Source organism: Salvelinus namaycush, chromosome 27 (assembly GCF_016432855.1).
Source record: "Salvelinus namaycush isolate Seneca chromosome 27, SaNama_1.0, whole genome shotgun sequence".
In the NCBI taxonomy this organism is placed as follows: domain Eukaryota; kingdom Metazoa; phylum Chordata; class Actinopteri; order Salmoniformes; family Salmonidae; genus Salvelinus; species Salvelinus namaycush.
This window is the reverse complement of record NC_052333.1, coordinates 23,889,229-23,909,964: the sequence shown is the minus strand read 5'-3', so window position 1 is coordinate 23,909,964 and position 20,736 is coordinate 23,889,229.

Sequence of the window (20,736 nt, the reverse complement as noted above, 5' to 3'; positions counted from 1 at the left end):
GGTAAGACCACCATTCTGGAGCTATACAGTCAGTCATCCAGGCTCCAGATCCTCTCAGAGCTCTCCCTCTTCCCTGATTATAGTGACCAGATAAACATAGAAACCATTGGAGATGTTCCGTCTGTCTCCAACATGTCCATCCAACGATCCAGTCATAGCATAGCCTACACTTTTAAAGGAGCCAAGTAAAAGTGTAGTAGGTCTAACAAGGGGATGGAACTCACAAAGGCTTAGTCACCACACTGCAAGGCAATCAAATATGAATAATATAGTCGCCATTGTGTGGGTTCTGTTGTTTGGCACTGCGGCTGCCCTCACTTTCACTCTCTCTCGGTCTCTCATTCAATCGCTCTGTATGCCTTGGTGGAGGTGGTAGCAGTGGTAGTGTGGGCAGTAGGAGGCAGTGGATTCCTGGGCTAGGGGGAGGGGAGATGGGGTGAGGAGAAAAGGGAGGAGGGAGAGAGGGGGAGGAGGGGGGAGGTGATGTGAGCCTGCCTGGGCAGACTGCTAGGAGCCGGACATGGAGCTCCGATTATAGTGGCAGAGGACCGCATACACACACGCACACACACGCACACCGCAGTGAGACGTTGCCAACCCAGCCTGCCCGTCAATCATATCGCAGGGCTCCTTGGTGGCGCCATACTCCTCTATTCCTCCATCCTCTTGTTCTTCTGTCCCCGGTGTCCCCTCCCTAGGAGACAGCCGTATTAGAGGTCTCCGACAAGTACAGCCAGACACAGGTGTAATTGGACTAGTAGACGCAGCCTTTAACTGTATAATGCAGTTCTATTCACATTGTGAATAGTGTTATTTCATGAACGGATAATCTACCTCTGGCTTCCCCCATTCACAAGCCCCACTGTCCCCCACTGTCCCCCACATACCCCGACATAGTAGCTAGTCATGTATGTGCCCTTTCTCCACCCTGTGGTTTCTCTCCACTGCCCTGTAGTACCCTGTGGTGTCAGCTACCCCTCCATCCCTCCACCCCGCTAGCCCCCCAGCCAGTCCGGCCTCTCTCTAGTTAGCATGCTGGCGGTCGCTCCCTCTCGCCGCCGTGGCACTGGCACACAAGGTCACAGGAGAGAGAAGGTCACAAAAGTGCACTGGGGCGAGACAGAGGGAGAGCGAGAGAAGGAGAGAGGAAGCAGAGAGAGAGAGAGGGAGAGAGAAAGAGGGAGAGAGATAAACAGAGTTATTGAGAGAGAGAGACAGAGAGTGAGAGCAAGAGAAAGAGGGAGGGAGAGAGCGAGCGAGACAGAGAGGGAGAGAGGCTGTATTAGCATTCAGTGTTTCCTTCTCAGCGTCATCCGTAAATATTTCAGCTCCTCCAGCTGCTTGATGTTGGATCAAATCACCAGAGAGCTGTACCGCCTCTCCCTCCTCCCGTCTCTCTCCTGCCTCCCGTCTTACTCGTCCTCCCCTCCCCCCTCTCCCCTTCCTCTGGGTCGAAGCGTCTCATCCTTTCCTCCTCACTTATTCATGTGTTTATTTATTATTTCATCCCTTGCTCCGTCTGAAGCAATGAGGAGAGGAAAGAGGAGGGGAGAGGAGTCGTCTAGTTGTGAGAACAGTCATTAATTCACTAAAGCTCCCCTTGTTCTTCTCCCCACCCCTCTCTCCATCTCGGTCTCTCTTTTCCTCGCTCTCATTCACTCATTCCCTCATTCTCTCTGCCCCGCCTCTATCTCTCATTCATCAATCTCAGTCTTTCTCCCCTCCATCTCCCCCTGCTCTCCCTACACCTCCCCTGCCTGCCTGTTGGTGAGGGATAGATAGCTTGGCCATGTCCACAGTGTTCTGAAGGCTGATATCTGGTTGGTCAGACTCCTCCTGGTTGGACTCCTGGTAGGCCCTGAAAACATCCATACGAGATCAGGAACCTTGGAGAGCCTCTCTCTGAAGGGGGGAAATGTGCTCTCTATTTCTCTTTCCTTCTCTCCAAGTTCTCCTCCAACTTCTCTCTTTACTTCCAACTCTCTGTCTCTCTCTCTCTCTACTCCTCTCCTGCTGTCCTCTCCTCTGTTTCTCCCTGCCACATATTTTCAGAACTGAACTGAAACTTTTTTTTTGGGGGGGGGGGAGTGGTGAGAGGACACAGAGTCCTGTTCTCTGAGACTGTTACAGTCTCTCTCGTGTGTGTGTGTGTGTGTGTGTGTCTGTCTGTGCGTGTGAGACGGTTACAGCCGAGGTCATACGAGTCCACAGAGTGCTGAATGGCGTTCGAAACATTCCAACGATAAAAGCAGATGCATTATTAAAGGACATCACTATCAGAGAGAGACTGAGGTTAATATCAATTTGTTGTCAGACGTTTATAACATGCAGCTTGATAAAGAAGTTATGCAGAGTACAGTAGTAAGACACAGAAATGCTCAATGAAAAAGAGCAAATTCAACACATTGAGAAAGAGTGATAACTTCTCTCTCTCACACATGATGGTTTCAGATGAGTCTAACCTGGTCACAGAGGAGGACAATCTTTCAACGTCTGGGAAGTGAAAGGGAGGGCCTTCCTGTAAAACCCACTAAGGTTTTATTTGTAAGACATTCTGTTTGTGTCAAGGCTCAGGAGAAGACTCAGATGCGGACGGTATCGAAGTAACAAAAGTGTATTACAAAAACAGGGGGGCACGCAAACAACAGGTCAAGGGCAGGCAGAGGTGAGTAGTCCAGAGCAGAGTCCAAAAGGTACAGAACGACAGGCAGGCTCAGGGCAGGCAGAATGGTCAAAAACCGACAAAGCCAGAAAACAGGAACTAGAGACAGATAGAAGGACGGGAAAAACCACAGGTAGGCTTGATGAAACAAAACAAACTGGCAACAGACAAACAGAGAACACAGGTATAAATACACTGGGGATAATGAGGAAGATGGGCGACACCTGGAGGACGGGTGGAGACAAGCACAAAGACAGGTGAAACAGATCAGGGTGTGACAGTTTGATTCTTACAAATCAATCAAATGTTTCTGTCTTAATCCAATAGGTTCACTTTCGCTTTTTCAAAATGCTCAATGCCTGTAAATAAAGTCTATGTAATGTTAAAATCCACCAGAGAACAATAGCTTGGATTATTGAAATGCTTCACATTTTGTGCGATTTTCCCCTTTTCCTTTATATTCCCTCAATGCATACTCCTCGCATCCTCTCTCCTCCGCTCTCCTCTCTAGCATCCTCTCTCCTTCTCTCTCCTTGTCTCCTTCACAAAACCAATTAGAGGGAGGGAACTCTGGCTTTCTGTCACGGCCGATGCTGGAAGAAGACCAAAGAAACATAGAAAACAAAACATAGAATGCCCACCCCAAATCACACCCTGACCAAACCAAATAGAGACATAAAAAGGCTCTCTAAGGTCAGGGCGTGACAGTACCCCCCACCAAAAGGTACAGACTCCGGCCGCAAAACCTGAACCTATAGGGGAGGGTCTGGGTGGGCATCTATCCGCGGTGGCGGCTTAGGTGCGGGACGCAGACCCCGCTCCACCTCTGGCTCACCCAACTTTGGTGGCACCTCTGGTGCAGGGACCCTCGTCGCCGACACCGGACTGGGGACCCTCGTCGCTGGCCCCGGACTGGGCACCCTCGCTGCGGGCCCCGGACTGGGCACCCTCGCTGCAGGCCCCGGACTGCGGACCCTCGCTGCGGGCCCCGGACTGGGGACCCTCGCTGGGGGCTCCGGACTGGGGACCGTCGCTGGAGGCTCCGGACTGGGGACCGTCGTTGGAGGCTTTGTGCCATGACTCCTTGCTGGAGGCTTCGTGCCATGGATCATCACTGGAGGCTTCTTGCCATGGATCATCACTGGAGGCTTTGTGCCATGGATCATCACTGGAGGCTTCTTGCCATGGATCATCCCTGGAGGCTTCGTGCCATGGATCATCACTGGAGGCTTCTTGCCATGGATCATCACTGGAGGCTTCTTGCCATGGATCATCACTGGAGGCTTCTTGCCATGATTCATCACTGGAGGCTTCGTGCCATGGATCATCACTGGAGGCGATACACTGGGCCGTGGAGGCACACTGGAGGTCTCGAGTGTAGAGCCTGCACAACCCGTCCTGGCTGGATGGTTACTTTGGCCCGGCACGTGCGGGGCGCAGGCACAGGACGCACTGGGCTGTGCAGACGCACCGGAGACACAGTGCGCAGAGCCGGCGCAGGATATCCTGGGCCGTAGAGACGTACTGGCGGCCAGATACGCTGAGCCGGCACCCTCCGACCTGGCTGGATGCCCATTCTAGCCCGGCAGATTCGGGGAGCTGGAAGGTAGCGCACCGGGCTATGAACGCGCACTCCACCGCATAACACGGTGCCTGACCAGTATGACGCTCGCCACGGTAAGCACGGGGAGTTGGCTCAGGTCTATAACCCGACTCCGCCAATCTCCCCGTGTGCGTCCCCCGTGTTCCCTCGTAACGATGGGCCCCTTTACCAGCTGCCTCCGCCTTCCTGGCTGCTTCCACCTGTTCCCATGGAGGCGATCCCTTCCGGGCAGGATCTCCTCCCATGTCCAGGATCCTTTGCCGTCCAGAATGTCATCCCATGTCCAGTCCTCCTTTTAACCACGCTGGTTGGTCCTTTTGTGGTGGGTAGTTCTGTCACGCCCGATGCTGGAAGAAGACCAAGGTGCAGCGTGGTGAGCGTACATTACGCAAACGACCGTGAAGCTGAAGGGCTATAGTGCCACAAACAAAGACAACTTCCCACACTGAAAGGAGGGAAAAGGGCTACCTAAGTATGGTACCCAATCAGAGACAACGATAGACAGCTATTCCTGATTGAGAACCATACCCGGCCAAAACATAGAAATAAAGAAACATAGAAAACATAACATAGAATGCCCACCCCAAATCACACCCTGACCAAACCAAATAGAGACATAAAAAGGCTCTCTAAGGTCAGGGCGTGACACTTTCTCATCCAATGGGTTTTGAGAAGGATACGAGGAGAGACGAGAGGATGTGAGGAGTATGTAATTAATAAAAATAAAAATAAAAATGTAACCTCTATTTAACTAGGCAAGTCAATTAAGAACAAATTTTTATTTACAGCGACGGCTATTCAAGAGGCAAAAGGCCTGCGGGAATGGGGGCAGGAATACATTTTTTTTTAGTACAAAACACACATGACAAGAGAGACACCCCAACACGACATAAAGAGATACCTAAGATAACAACACAGCATGTCAACAACACATGACAACACAGCATGGTAGCATCACAACACTGTAGCATCACAAACATGATTCAAACATTATTGAGCACAGACAACAGCACAAAGAGCAAGGAGGTAGAGACAATAATACATCACACAAAGCAGCCACAACTGTCAGTAAGAGTGTCCATGATTGAGTGTTTGAATGAAGAGATGGAGATAAAACTGTCCAGATTGAGTGTTTTTTGCAGCTCCTTCCAGACGCTAGCGGCAGCCAAATGAAAAGAGGACCTTTAACAGAATGTGACTGGCAGAGCAGGTGTTTTATGTGGAGGATGAAGGTTGCAGTAGGTATCTCAGATAGGGAGGGTTGAGGCCTAAGAGGGTTTTATATATAAGCATAAACCAGTGGGACTTGCGTCGGCTGTACAGAGATGGCCAGTTTAACTTCTCTAGGATAGGGGGCAGCATTTTCACTTTTCATTTTCGCATTTTTGGATAAATAGCGTGCCCAATTTCAACTTCCTTCTACTCATCCCCAGAATATAAGATATGCATATTATTAGTAGATTTGGATAGAAAACACTCTGAAGTTTCTAAAACTGTTTGAATCATGTCTGTGAGTATAACAGAACTTATGTAGCAGGCAAAACCCCGAGGACTAACCATTCAGAATTTTTTTTTTTGAGGTCACTGTCTGTTCAATGATTTTTCATTGGGATACTAGATTTCTAAGGGACTTGTTTGCAGTTCCTACCACTTCCACTGGATGTCACCAGTCTTTGGAAATTGGTTGAGGTTATTCCTTTGTGCAATGAAGAAGTACGGCCATCTTGAATCAGTGTAACGTTATGTGTACTGTTTGAGAGTTGCGCAAGACTAGAAAAGTAGCGTTAGTTTGTTGTCCTCCTATATTGAAAACAGATAGACCCGTCTTCAATTTGATCGATTATTAACATTTAAAAACTACAAAAGTAGTTTGAAATGTTTTGGCAAAGTTTACACGTAACTTTTGAGATATTTTGTAGTGACGTTGCGCAAATTGGAAGCTGTTTTTTTCTGGATCAAATGCACCAAATAAATGGACATTTTGGATATATATGGTCGGAATTAATTGAACAAAAGGACCATTTGTGATGTTTATGGGACATATTGGAGTGCCAACAAAAGAAGCTCGTCAAAGGTAAGGCATGATTTATATTTTATTTCTGCGTTTTGTGTTGCGCCTGCAGGGTTGAAATATGCTACACTCTCTTTGTTTACTGTTGTGCTATCATCAGATAATAGCATCTTATGCTTTCTCCGAAAAGCCTTTTTGAAATCTGACATGTTGGCTGGATTCACAACGAGTGTAGCTTTAATTTGGTATCTTACATGTGTGATTTAATGAAAGTTTGATTTTTATATCATTTTATTTGAATTTGGCGCTCTGCATTTTCCCTGGCTTTTGGCCAAGTGGGACGCAAGCGTCCCCCCTATCCCAGAGAGGTTAAGAGGAGTATTGAGTGTAGTGATGTGTATTATAAGGAGCACTGATGGCCGAATTGTAATAACATCTAGCTGCTCGAGAGCACCCTTATCTGCCTATCTATAAATTACGTCTCCATAATCTAGCATGGGTGGGAGGGCACTAAATCTGGGGGAGGGCCCAGCTGAGTATAAGGCTGTATCATCTGCATATAATTGGATGAGAGAGCTTCCTACTGCCTGAAATATGTTATTATAAATTGAGAAGAGCGCAGGGCCTAGGATCGAGCTTTGGGGTACTCCCTTGGTGACAGGCAGTGGCTGAGACAGCAGATGTTCTACCTTTACACACTGCACTCTTTGACAGAGGTAGTTTGCAAACCAGGCCAAAGACCTCTCAGAAACACCAACACTCCTTATCTGACCCACAAGAATGGAATGGTCTACCATATCAAGACATTTGGCCAAGTCAATAAAATTGGCAGCACAACATTGCTTAGAATTAAGGGCAATGGTGACATCATTTAGAACCTTTAAGGTTGCAGTGACACATCCATAACCTGAGTGAAAATCAGATTGCATACCAGAGAATACCATAGACATCAAGAAAGCCAGTCAGTTGATTATTGACACATTTTCCAACACTTTTGATAAACAGGCCAAGATAGACATTGCCCTATAACAGTTAGGATCAGCTTGATCTCCTTGTTCCCCAGGTGTTTTTTGGTGTCAAGTTTAAGGAGCTCCTTTAGCACCTCAGACTCAGTGAACACCTGCAGGGAGAAACTGTGTAGCGGGGTAGGAGAAAAAGAGGGAGGAGCATCAGGGCTAGTTGCATGAGAAGGGCTGGGGGATAAGGAAGTTTTGGACGGGCAAGAGTCAAATAGGAATCCTGACATAATGAAGTGGTGATTAAAGAGCTCAGTCATACACTGCTTGTCAGTAACAAACACATCATCAACATTAAGGGACATGGGCAGTTGTGAGCCAGAGGGTTTATTCTGCAAGTCTTTCACCGTTTTCCAGAACTTCTTGGGGCTAGACCCATAGAGAGAGAACTCCTCCTTAAATGAACTAACTTTGGCCTTCCAAATAGCCTGAGTGAACTTGTTTCTCATTTGCCTGAACGACAGCCAGTCAGCCTGAGTATTTGTGTGCCAAGTCTTTCGCCAAATGGTGTTCTTGATGTGGAGTAACTCTGCCAGATCACAGTCGAACCAGGGGCTGAACCTGTTTTTAATTCTCATTTTCTTTATGGGGCGTGCTTGTTAACAACACCACCTTGAAAAGATAAAAAAAAATAACAAGGTCCAAGCATCTTTGACAGAGGGGATCAAGCTGATTCAATTCCATTTTACAGAGGCCAGGTCATGAAGATAGGCTTGCTCATTAAAGTTTTTCAGCAAGCGTCTATGACAAATCAGGACAGGTTGTTTAAATGAGCAGCCATTACGGTAGGGATTTAAGCACGTCCTAGTTTAGGTCACATAGCAGGACAAATTCAAACTTAGTGTAAGAGGCCAGGAAAGAGCTTAGGGCAGGTAGGGTACAGTCCAGTGCTGATGGTGGACGAATACACCCAGCAACAGTCAACAAATACCTACGTGAAAGCTTAATATTTAAAACCAGCAAATTACACTTGGTGGAGACAACCCAAGCTCTGAAAGTGTTCCTTGGTAAATATTTCCACTCCACCACATTTGAAAGATTTGTCTTGCTGATAAAGTTAATAACCGGAAAGGCTAGCATCAGTATTCAGAACACTCTTTCTTAACCATGTCTCAGTAATGACCAACACATCTGAATTGGAGCTGTGAACTCACACTTTCAATTGATACATTTTAGGTAATAAGCTTCTAGTGCTAATGTGCAGAAAACCCAGGCTTTTATGAGAGCAGAAATTAGTCAGAATTGGGGCTAACAACAGTACAACGGGTAGGGTGTAGATGCACATTTCCAGGTATCATCAGCAGTAATAGAATCAGGGCACGGCAGAGGACAGGGAGACAATTAAATTTTTATGACAATTGAATGTGCGTCAGATGGCAACAAGATCATATTGTACAGCAATTTCATCAGGTAACATGAATACAAAGCCGGCAAGAGGTGGTTAGAATAGGATGGGAGACCAAGAGTCTATGTAACCGAGTCGCAAAAGAGAGTGTGGGAATAAACATTGTCTGTCCAACGGTCGGTCAGGTAAACGAGCAAGTTCATAGTCAACAAAGGGCGTCGCCCCAACAAAATAACGTGAGAGTGTAGCTCTCTATCAGTCCAGTCCAAAGAGAGTAGGAGATAAGATAACTAGCAGAGGCTTGCTATTTATTTAATTAAAGCATTTCTGAGTAAAGCTCACATAATAAGCTTCACACGTTAATTAGCCCACATAAAATTCAGATCAGTCCAAAGTCTGCGGTGTGTGTGTGTGTGTGCTGAAGGTGAGTGAAATTTCGGGAGAGTGGGGGGAGTGTGGCGGGGGTACCTGTACCAGACAGGGGGAGAGGCCAGGGCAGACGGGGTCAATGGCAACGTATATTCTCTTCTTTCTGATATCATGAGTTAATTTGCAACTTGTGTGTGTAAGGTGCAGGGAACCTTAATATGGCCTCCGTTAATGTAGTCTCGTCTGGGGCAATTCTCCTGAGTCCTGGCCCCTTGTCCCTAGTCTGGAGGTTATGTATAGGAGCGGAGATGCTATGAGGTTGTGAATGGGTTGTGTGTGGATTATGTATTGGTTGTGTGTGTGAGATCAGGGTGTCTCTGGGCTCCCAGGTGCTAGCGGGGCCTGTCTAGGTTATTAATGACAGCGATAGACCGGACATCACACACTCCATCACCCTATACCTAACACACACACATAAACACATAAACACACACACACATAAACACACACACGCACACACACAGTCCATTACCCTGTGCCTTGCACACCACCAGCTCATCTACCACCCTGACATCCCTTTACCACCACCTTGGGATTGGAGAGAGGTAGGGAGGTAGGGGGAAGAAGGAGGGAGGGAGGGTTAGGTGAGAGAGGAAGGGATGGGGGAGGAGCGGGAGAAAGTGTAGAGCAGTGGAGGAGAGAGGAGTGAAAGAGGAGGTAGAGATGGGGAGAGAGTAACAGAGAGAGAGGAGGAGGGGAAAAGAGGAAGAGCGGGAGAGAGATGAATGAAGGAGAAAATGAAAAGAAAATGAAAGAGGGGTAGAGAAGAATGATCATTTATCATCCTTGACTGTGGACTCACGATCACAAAATAATAACCCGACGGGTTGGGGAGGCTCAGTCAGCTTCTAGCCCAGAAAATTATAAGAGGATGATGTGGATAGCTAGAACAGCTGAAAGAAAGAGAGAAAGAGGGAGTGGGAAAGAGAGAGAGAGAAAGAGGGGGATGGAGAAATGGAGAGTGGGAGACAAGGAGAGAGGGAGAAGATAAGGAGAGAGAGAGAGAGAGAAACAGACAGTGGCTGAGCAGACCAACACAACAAAATAATTTAGGATGTAGAAACACTGAACCATAGTCGGAGAAAAACTACTACCTCTACTATTCACAGCTAAAGGGAACAGTATGTGTTTCAGAGGGAGCCAATGACATTCCACGTCTGGCTCTTAAGGCATTAGCAGTGGGACTTAGAGGTGAAGGACAGACGGACAGACGGCCAGATGGAAGGAGGGAAAGAAAGGAGGACCGAGTTTTCTTCCTGCTTTAAGAAGCCCACAGCTCTGGATGCGTGTCCTTCACTCATCTCCCACAGGACTCTGATCACAACACCATCTCTCCTCCCTCTCTCCCTCCTCCACCCCCCCTCTCTCTCTCCACCCCCTCTCTCATTAAAACACTGTGCCTCAATTGCTAATTAAAGCCCACTTGAAAGTCTTAAAAGTCAGACTCAGATTGATTCAATTTGCATTTCTGAACAGGGAACATTGCCTGAAAGGATTCATAAACGGGCTGAAACGGCCTCTTCCTGAAATGTTCTGTTTAGTTCTTGCCTGTTGTTAGATGAAGACAACACCCATCCCATACTAAATCAGCCTCTTTCTTACATGCACGTTCATGTATGCCCACACACACACACACTCATGTGTGCACACACATGTATGATGTGGCTCCTTCCTTCACTCCTCAATGAAATTCAGCTTGTAAAACAAAAAAAGTGCCCTTAAATTTAAAACACACACTCCTACTACACACATACTCACACTTACTGGCAGACAGCCACATTTCTGTGGAACATGACAGAGGTACAATAGAAAATGAGAGAATGAGAGAGAGAGAGAGAGAGAGAGAGAGAGAGGGGAGAGAGAGAATGAGAGAATGAGAGAGCGAGATAATGAAAGAGCGAGATAATGAAAGAGAGAGATAATGAGAGAGAGACTGACTTGTCTTTCTTTAATGAAACATTCTCATTTCATTAAAACCTCACCACCACCCCTTAAAATAAAACACCAAAATATGTCCTGTACTGTATACATGTACCATACTCACCGTGCCCTCTGCCCCACGATAGAAAACAACACCAGACATCACAATAACCAAAACCTCACAACCGTATATCCAAAACATCTACCCCAGCTATTCAGACAGCCCCCCCGACACACCATATCTCCTGAAACATCTCCACACTGTATCATTTTATGGAACTCGAATTCCACCCTAAGACACGCAGAGACCATCCCATTAAATAATAGTAAAGGGTCTGTTATCCTCCACCTTTGACCCTGTTCCTCCTTGTTAGCCAAATAACCAACAGAAAATTCAATACCTGTACCCCATTATAAACATCCCAACAATAAAAACCACCCCCAACCTCTCACACAGATATTCCAACAGAGACATTAATGGCATTAACTTGGCGCACACAGAAAACACATGAAAAACACATCTTTCATAACACAGAAAGGACACCCCTGCCCGACTCCCGGTTCAACCCGTGCCAACAAGCTGTTACTGGCCAGGGCTCCATGTACAACCCTCCACTGGAGGTCCCCTGACCTCTTTGGTACTGGGGTTTGTAGAGCCCCCTCCATCTAAAACCCACCATACTCTCCGCCCCACATACCCCCTGCCACTGATGTGCCTTCACTCCTGTTAGCCTTCTTATGTTGCTCACCTTAATGCAGAGGTTGTAGAGGGCTTTACCTCCCGCCCCCTTAAACTCCCCCGGGCTCGGAGTGTTAAAATCTAACAAGTCCTCCAGACCGCCATGCCAGTCCCCAGTCTCTGCCGTCACCTGCAGTGGTGCAAACATTGGTGGCCCCTCCCCCTTTGGCCACTCAAACACTCCCCTTACTGGCTCAGACAGTGCCTCCTGGACCTCCTCCAGGAATCTCTCCAGCAGCCTAAGAGGTGTTATTCCTGTTTGTTGTGCTAGGACTTCCTGGGTTTTCCACCCCTCCTCTCCCAGCAACCTCAGGTCACCCAGCCTTAGTAAACCCGCTACCATCAGTTGCCTCTGCAGGGTGGCCGACTGAACCGAACTCAAAGGGATGGCTGGGTTGTGGAAGATAGGCTCCTCCCATACCCACAGCCCAGGCTCCACACCCCCTTCTCGTGTGGGCCTTAGCAGCTGCCAGGCCCTCAGCACTGCAACGTATAAGTCTGTGAGACCTGCTGTACTCAACCTCTCCAGCTTCATGAGGAACAGCTGCCGGTCCAACCCTAATCCGTCAGCTCTCCTCAGCAGCGCGCATGTCGGTTCCCTCCAGCCAACATCAGTATGGTACAGCAGTCTCTGTACCGCCTTTAGTCGGAAAGCAGCCACCCTGCTCTCCAGTTCCACTAGGCCCCGTCCTCCTTCGTGGACGGTCATGTACAACACTGCCGCCCTCAGCCAGTGATGGTCCGACCAGAAAAAGTCCCCCAGCTTGTGTTGCAGGTCTGAGAGCAGACCGGCGGACCCACCTCTCTGAGCTCAGGTACACCCCTAACATTTAAAGCCCTTCACAACCCCACTGCAAACCCCCTGGAAGCAGAGGAAGGGCACTATCCCCCCATAACAGAGCTTTGCTCTTTCCCCAGTTTACTTGAGCTGACGAAGCTCCCTCGTACACCTTCAGACTAGTCTCTAGTGCCTGCATATCCTGACCATTCCTGACCATCACAGAAACATAGTCTGCATACGCTGACACTGCTATGCCTGTCCACACACCCATGCCTGTCCAGGACACTCCCTGCAGTCTCCTGCGTAGAAGGCCCAAAAAAGGCTCAATGGCTAGTGAACATAACTGCCCCGATAGAGGGCATCCTTGTCTAACCCTGACTGGCCTACTGAGCCCCCCTCCCCCCTTGACCATACATGACACCCCAGCATACAGCATCTTCACACAGGTCAAAAACCTTTCCCCAAACCCCAAAACAGACATCACATTAAACAGATACTCATAGTCCACTCTATCAAAAGCCTTCTCTTGATCTAAAGAGACCAGTCCAAAGTTCACATTAGAACCTCTCGACAAGTCCAACATGTCCCTGATTAAGAACAAGTTGTCTGTGATTGAGCGTCAATATGTTTGGTCCTTGTGTACTATAGAGTCCAGATGGGACTGTTAGTCTGTTAGAGGACCTTGGCAAACATCTTGTCATCCACACAGAGCAATACCACAGGCCTCCAGTTCTTAAGTTCACACAAGTCCCCTTTTTTGGGCAGGAGAGTCAGAGCCGCCCTACGGCAGCTCATCGGCAACTCTCCTACCCTGACACATTCACGCAACATGCAAAAGAAGTCCAGTCCAATTATTCCCCAGAATGTTTTATAAAACTCCACTGGGAGTCCATCGACCGGGGGACATCTGGGTTACGGTGTCTGCCTGTTCATCGGACAACAGAGGAATGTCCATTTCATCCCTCTGTGACAGAGAGAGCTTAGGTAGTTCTGCAAACAAGACCTGAGCACACATAGGATCACACAGTTCTGCCCTATACAACCTAGTTAAAAACCCCACAGTCCACTCCCGCATCTCCCCCACCACAGAGGTCACCCGCCCATCAGACAGATGTAGACAATGCATACCCTTGGCTTCACCGCACTGTCTTTCCAAACCAATGAAGAAGGAACTGGGAGCGTCCAACTTCTTGAGCATGGAGAACCTGGCTTTTACAAGTGCTCCCTTTGATTTAACCTGGAAAAAACTGCCCAAATCCCTACGTAATTCAGATAAATTAGCCTGGAGGCAGAGATTGCCTTGCCCCACCATCTCTACCTCCATCTCACTAATACTACGCTCAAGTTCCCCCAATATTCTCCTAGCCTCTGAGGATGAGAGAGCTGTATACTGTTGACAGAAAAGCCGAATTTGGACTTTCCCGACATCCCACCATTGACTCAGAGACTCATACTCCTCTTTGCTGCCTCCACCTTTCCCAAGAAATCTGGAAACCTGAGCAAAAAGTAGCCTCTTGTTAGAGCTTTACATTAAACTTCCAATAGGATGCATGCCGAGGCCCTGATGAAATAGACAGCCGAGCCATGGTTATGTGGTGATCCGAAAACCCCACTGGAAGAATGGTAGCACCCAACAGCTTATTGCTCTGATTCCTGGACATGTAAAAACAATCAAGTAGGGCTGCACTCACCCTAGCCCCAAAGACCTTCACCCATGTATACTGTCTTGTGTCAGGATGTTTAGTCCTCCAAACATCCACTAGGTTGAACTGATTAATGATGTCTCTTAACACTCCCACTGACCCTGAATGAGGCTCTTCCCCATTTCTGTCTTTCGTAAAATCCATTGTACAATTCCAGTCCCTACAGACCACCAGCGTCTCCTCAGATGCTACCTGTGAGAGTTCCTGTCTAAGACACCAAATAGAACCCCCCTCTCTCTCCCTGTGTTATGCACATACATATTTATAAAGACAAACCCCATTTTATTCATTTCTGCTTTCACAACAAGCAGCCTACCCACCTCCTTTGAGGAGTACATTTTTTACAGACAGACAGACCCGGTACAAATAGGACTGCCACCCCTGCACTCAACACACTTTCCCCTTTCCACCAGAGCCCCCAATCAACTTCATTCACCACATCACTATGCATCTCCTCCAGAAACAACACCTGTACTTTTTTGTTTGTTTTCCATATTCACCCATCCGACTCTCTGGCGCCATTTATATTAAAGTGAGCCTAACCAAAGAGTCTCCATAAGAAGTGGGAGAAAAGCCAGCAAAGAAAGAGACCAATAGCAAAGCTCAAAAAGCCCAGTGCCAGAAAGAAACTATTCATCTAAACAGTGTCTGAAGGTAGACCCTTACGCACTGTTGTGACCCACTTCCTTAACCCAAACCGTTTCCTGGGTGAGAGGACACCATGCCCCTCATTTTTCATAGCATGTTGTACTGATCTTACAAACTTTCTCGGATCAGAAACTTTTTTCCCCTTGGTCTCATTCAAGAACCTTGTCAGTTCCCTCACCGTGTACTTTGACCCGTCTGCTTGACTGGCTGTCAGCTCCGGACCCATTGAGGAGGAGTCTGAAAAAAAGGCCACATCATCATCTTCCTCAGACTCACTTTCCTCCTCCTCCTCTCCATCTCCCATTCTGACCACCTGCCCCTCCTTTTCTGCTTGACACCCTCCTCTTCCCCCTAGTCTCTTACACTTCCCCACTATACTCTCATCATCCACTAGCATAATTTGACTAGGCCCAGCCTCATCTACACCACCATCCATAGCATTCCTAGGCCCAGCCTCATCTACACCACCATCCATAACATGACTAGACCCAGCCACACCACCATCTATAGCCTGACTTGGCCCAGCCTCATCTACACAAACCATCTATCGCATGCCTAGGCCCAGCCTCATCTACACCACCATCCATAACATGACTAGACCCAGCCTCATCTACAGTACCATCTATAGCCTGACTAGGCCCAGCCTCAGCGCCATCTTTAGCCTGACTAGGCCCAGCCTCAGCGCCATCTTTAGTCTGACTAGACCCAGCCTTAGCTACAGCGCCATCTTTAGCCTGACTAGGCCCAGCCTCAGCTACAGCGCCATCTTTAGCCTGACTAGGCCCAGCCTTAGCTACAGCGCCATCTTTAGTCTGACTAGGCCCAGCCTCAGCTACAGCGCCATCTTTAGCCTGACTAGGCCCAGCCTCAGCTACAGCGCCATCTTTAGTCTGACTAGGCCCAGCCTTAGCTACAGCGCCATCTTTAGCCTGACTAGGCTAAAAACTCCCAGCATGCACTGCAAGAGAGAATGAGAGAGAGAGAGATATAATGAGAGAGAGAGAGAGAGAGAGAGAGAGAGAGAGAGAGAGAGAGAGATAATGAGAGAAAGAGAGGGAGAGAGAATGAGAGAGAGAAAGAGAGACACATTTTGGGGATTAAAAGGGCAAAGAGAAGAGAAGATTGGCATGAAGACTCTCAGTGAAGTTGGCATGCTGTTGATGACTCACTTGGGTGATAGAATAAGGAAAATGAGGAAAGGAGAGGAGGAAAGGAGGACAGGAGGAGAGGAGAGGAGGAGAGGAGGAGAAGAGCAGAGAAGAGAAGGAGAGGAAAAGAGGAAAGGAGGAGAGGAGGAGAGAGGTGATAATATGTGAGGCGTAGAACTGTCTGCTGTAGGAGAGATGAGCGGACATGGGTCAGCGCTTCTCTCTCTCTCTGGGGATGGATGGCTGAGTAGAGTATCTGAGCTAACTCACAGGCCTGGATAGCCTGCAGGATTACAGACATAAAATTGGAAGACCAAATAATGTCGAATAAAAAGACACAGCTCATGTAGTACTCCAATGCTTTCCATGCCATTGATCAGTGCTGGGGGCATGTCCTTCAATATAAGAGGAACCCTTATCACTATCTATTGTCCTCATACTATTTAGCATCTCTAGCACTGAAAAGTTGTACCATTGAGAGCATCTTGACTGGCTGCATCACTGCCTGGTATGGACATAACACTGCCCTCGATCGCATGGTGCTACACAGGGTGGTGCGGACAGCCCAGTACATCACTGGGGCCGAGCTCCCTGCCATTCAGGACCTCTATGTCATGGAAAGAAGGCCTGGAAAATCATTAAAGACTCCAGCCACCCAAGCCATAGAATCTTCTCTCTGCATCCGTGGGGCAAGCGGTACCGGTGCATCAAATCTGACACCAACAGGCTCTTGAACAGCTTCTATCCCCAAGCAATAAGACTAATGAACAGCTATCTGAGTTAACCTTGTATCTTTATTGACCTATTATCTTGATTTTTGCACTGTCTCTATGCACACTCACACTCACTCACTCACACCATTATTTTCTCACTCACACATAACATAACATAACACATAACATAACATAACACATAACATAACATAACACATAACATAACACATAACATAACATAACATTCGGAAAGTGTTCAGACCCCTTTACTTTTTCCACATTGTTACCCTACAGCCTTATTCTAAAATTGATTAAATAAAAAAAATCCTCATCAATCCACACACAATACCCCATAATGACAAAGCAAAAACAGGTTAAAATTTTTAATTGCAAATGTATTAACAATAAATAACAGAAATACCTTATTTACATAAGTATTCAGACCCTTTGCTATGAGACTCGAAATTTAGCTCAGGTGCATCCTGTTTCCAATGATCATTCCATTGAGATGTTTCTACAACTTGATTGGAGGAGTCAACCTGTGGTAAATTCAATTGATTGGACATGATTTCTAAAGGAACACACCTGTCTATATAAGGTTCCACAATTAACAGTGCATGTCAGAGCAAAAACCAAGCCATGAGGTTGAAGGAATTGTCCATAGAGTTCCGAGACAGGATTGTGTTGAGGTACAGATCTGGGGAAGGGTACAAAAAAATGTCTGCAGCATTGAAGGTCCCCAAGAACACAGTGGCCTCCATCCTTAAATGGAAGAAGTTTGGAACCACCAAAACTCTTCCTAGAGCTGGCCGCCCGGCCAAACTGAGCAATCGGTGGAGAAGGGCCTTGGTCAGGGCGGTGACCAAGAACCCAATGGTCACTCTGAAAGAACTCTAAAGTTCCTCTGTGGAGATGGGAGAACCTTCCAGAAGGACAACAATCTCTGCAGCACTCCACCAATCAGGCCTTTATGGTAGTGGCCAGACAGAAGCCACTCCTCAGTAAAAGGCACATGACAGCTTGCTTGGAGTTTACCAAAAGACTCTCAGACCATGAGAAACAAGATTCTCTTGACTGATGAAACCGAGATTGAACTCTTTGGCCTGAATGCCAAGCGTCACATCTGGAGGAAACCTGGCACCATCCCTACGGTGAAGCATGGTGGTGGCAGCATCATACTGTAGGAATGTTTTTCAGCGGCAGGGACTGGGAGACTAGTCAGGATGGAGGGAAAGATAACTGAGCAAAGCTTGTAGCGTCATACCCAAGAAGACTCGAGGCTGTTATTGCTGCCAAAGGTGCTTCAACAAAGTACTGAGTAAAGGGTCGGAATACTTATGTAAATGTGATATTTCAGTTTTTATTAAATAAAATGTGTTAAAAATTCTAAAAACCTGTTTTTGCTTTGTCATTATGGGATATTGTGTTTAGATCGATGAGGGGGGGAAATTATTGAATCCATTTTAGTAAAAGGCTGCAACATAACAAAAAGTGGAAAAAGTCAAGGGGTCGGAATACTTTCCGAATGCACTGTATCTACCTTCATCACTCCAGTATCCCTGCACATTGTAAATATGGTATTGTAACTGACCTTGTATATTGTATGCTTACTTACTTCCTGATTGCGTTCTTCATATTTTTTCTTATTTCTAGTGTTACATTGTTATTGATTATTGCATTTTTGGGTTTTGCGTTTGCAAGAAAGTAATTTCGTTGTAATTGTGCATGTGACATTAAAAACTTTAAACTTTCAACTTGAGATGAAACTCCACCTCAGTAAGGTGCATGTCTGAGGTCACTGGGCAGGCTGCTGTGAATTGACCTCAGCCTCGGGACATGGATATGAGTCAGACTGAGAGTGAGACAGAGCACAACTCCAGACTGTCTGCTTAGAACAACACTGGCATCCAGTGGCTTGGTAATGTATTGAATATGTTCAGTGACATCCTTATAGATGGAATGAGCTGCTGTTTCTACATACATGAAGAGGATTCTGTGTGCATGCTATTATCATGATCGGTAATGGTGCTGTCAAGAGCCATGGACCTGCGATTAAAGAGATATTCCTGATTCTATTCTGGATCATTTGGAATGGAACGCGAAGGGTGTTACAGCCATAGAAATAGAATGAATAGAACAGCCGTCCCCATTCAAGTCAATGATGGCATAATGGGTGGACTGGCAACTATTTTGAGTGTACCCATAGGAGCAAAGCAGGAAGTAAAAGCAATAAGTGTACCCATTAATATGCTGTGACATTACAAAAAATACATAATATTGCATGAGCCACATCAGTTAACATCATATGAAAGAACATTCTACATTACCATGGAAATTATTGCATCACAATACCAGGCATACATTGCGAGTGTGACCATAAGTTTACCAGTCAAATTGCCAGGGTTAGAGGTTCCAAGCCTGTTCTGTTCATTCTATTTCTATGGTCACAGGGCTACCCACAATATAGAGTGATGATTAAATGCAATGAATTAAATGCTCCTGACTATCAAATGGAACGTTGAACAATAGGCCTTCCACTACTGCCAAACAACATCAGGAAAGGCAAAGTAGAAAGTCAAACCGGGCCAGAGAAGAATCGTTTCCTCTGGGTACAGATCTAGGGTCAGCTTCCCCTCCTCCAATCCTAACCTTAACCAGTAGTGTGTAAAATGCAAAGCTGACCCAAGATCCATGTCTAGGGACATCTCCAGCCACATCACAGTGAAACACATAGATCAGCTTTGTCATCATTAGTTCTGTGTCAGTGCTGCTCCCTTGCCACGGCTGATGGGTTTGATTGATTTCTATTTTGATCGTTTATGACTTGATTTATAGAGGACCCCCGTTCACTTATCCTTTATACACAATCAGGCTCTGACTTGTTATTCTGAGACTGGCTACACTGTCTATGACTTGGGTTGTGTCCAGAATGACGCCCTATATAAAGCCCTTATTTTGGTTTGTAGAGCCTTATTTGCCCTTAGACATACGATAGCCAAGCAGTTATACCTTGCCCTCCTCCTGCCCTCCTCCTTCTCTCCTCCTCCTCCTCCGCCCTCACTTCCAACGATGATGTTCAGTTGCCCCCAGAGTTCAAGAGGGAAGGACGTGGACTGTGATGAAATTTGGGATTGAGTCAGCACTCCAGCGATGGCCCTCTAAGCCCAGATTGACCAGTCAGACCACTAGTCAGACCACCACCATTCAGAAAACCACCATTCAGACCATCACCACCCAGACCACCACCAGTCAAACCACCATCACTAGTCAGACCACCTCCAGTCAGACCACCTCCAGTCAGACCACCACCATTCAGACCACCTCCAGTCAGACCATCACCAATCAGACCACCACCAATCAGACCATCACCATTCAGACCACCACCAGTCAGACCACCACCAGTCAGACCACCACCATTCAGACCATCACTAGTCAGATCACCAGCAGTCAGACCACCACCACCAGTGTCTCCAGCAGCTCAGCCCAGTTAGGCAGACACGGTGCTGAGGTCAGGGATGAAGGCTTGGAGGAGGAGGGAGAGGAGGCAGACCATGAGGCAGACCAAGCAGCTAGCACCTCCACTCCCTCCAAAACATCCACCTACGACACTGTCAGCCCGTATTCCGAGGAACCAGATGTAGTGATAGAGGACGTGGAGTATATTGAGGATGGATGTGACATAGAGCCAGATACAGACCAGGACAGTCATCACAGAACAGGATGGGGACAGAGAGGGGCCACGGGGGGCTTCGAGCAGGGGAGAGGTAGGGGGCAGAGATTGGCTGTAGCGGGCTGTAGGAGAGAGAGAGAGAGAGAGAGGCCACTGACCATGGGAGGGGTAGGGGACAAAACGGATACAAACCTCCAGCTACCCAGAAGGAGCAGTCCCAGAGCCCGAACCAGACCAGGGCTCCTAAAGGAAGACCTCGTACCCAGAACAAAACAGGCAAACTGGGCAAACACGCACAGGTAGAGACCCCTGGATGATGGGGGTGGGTATGGGGATGATGGTGATGAT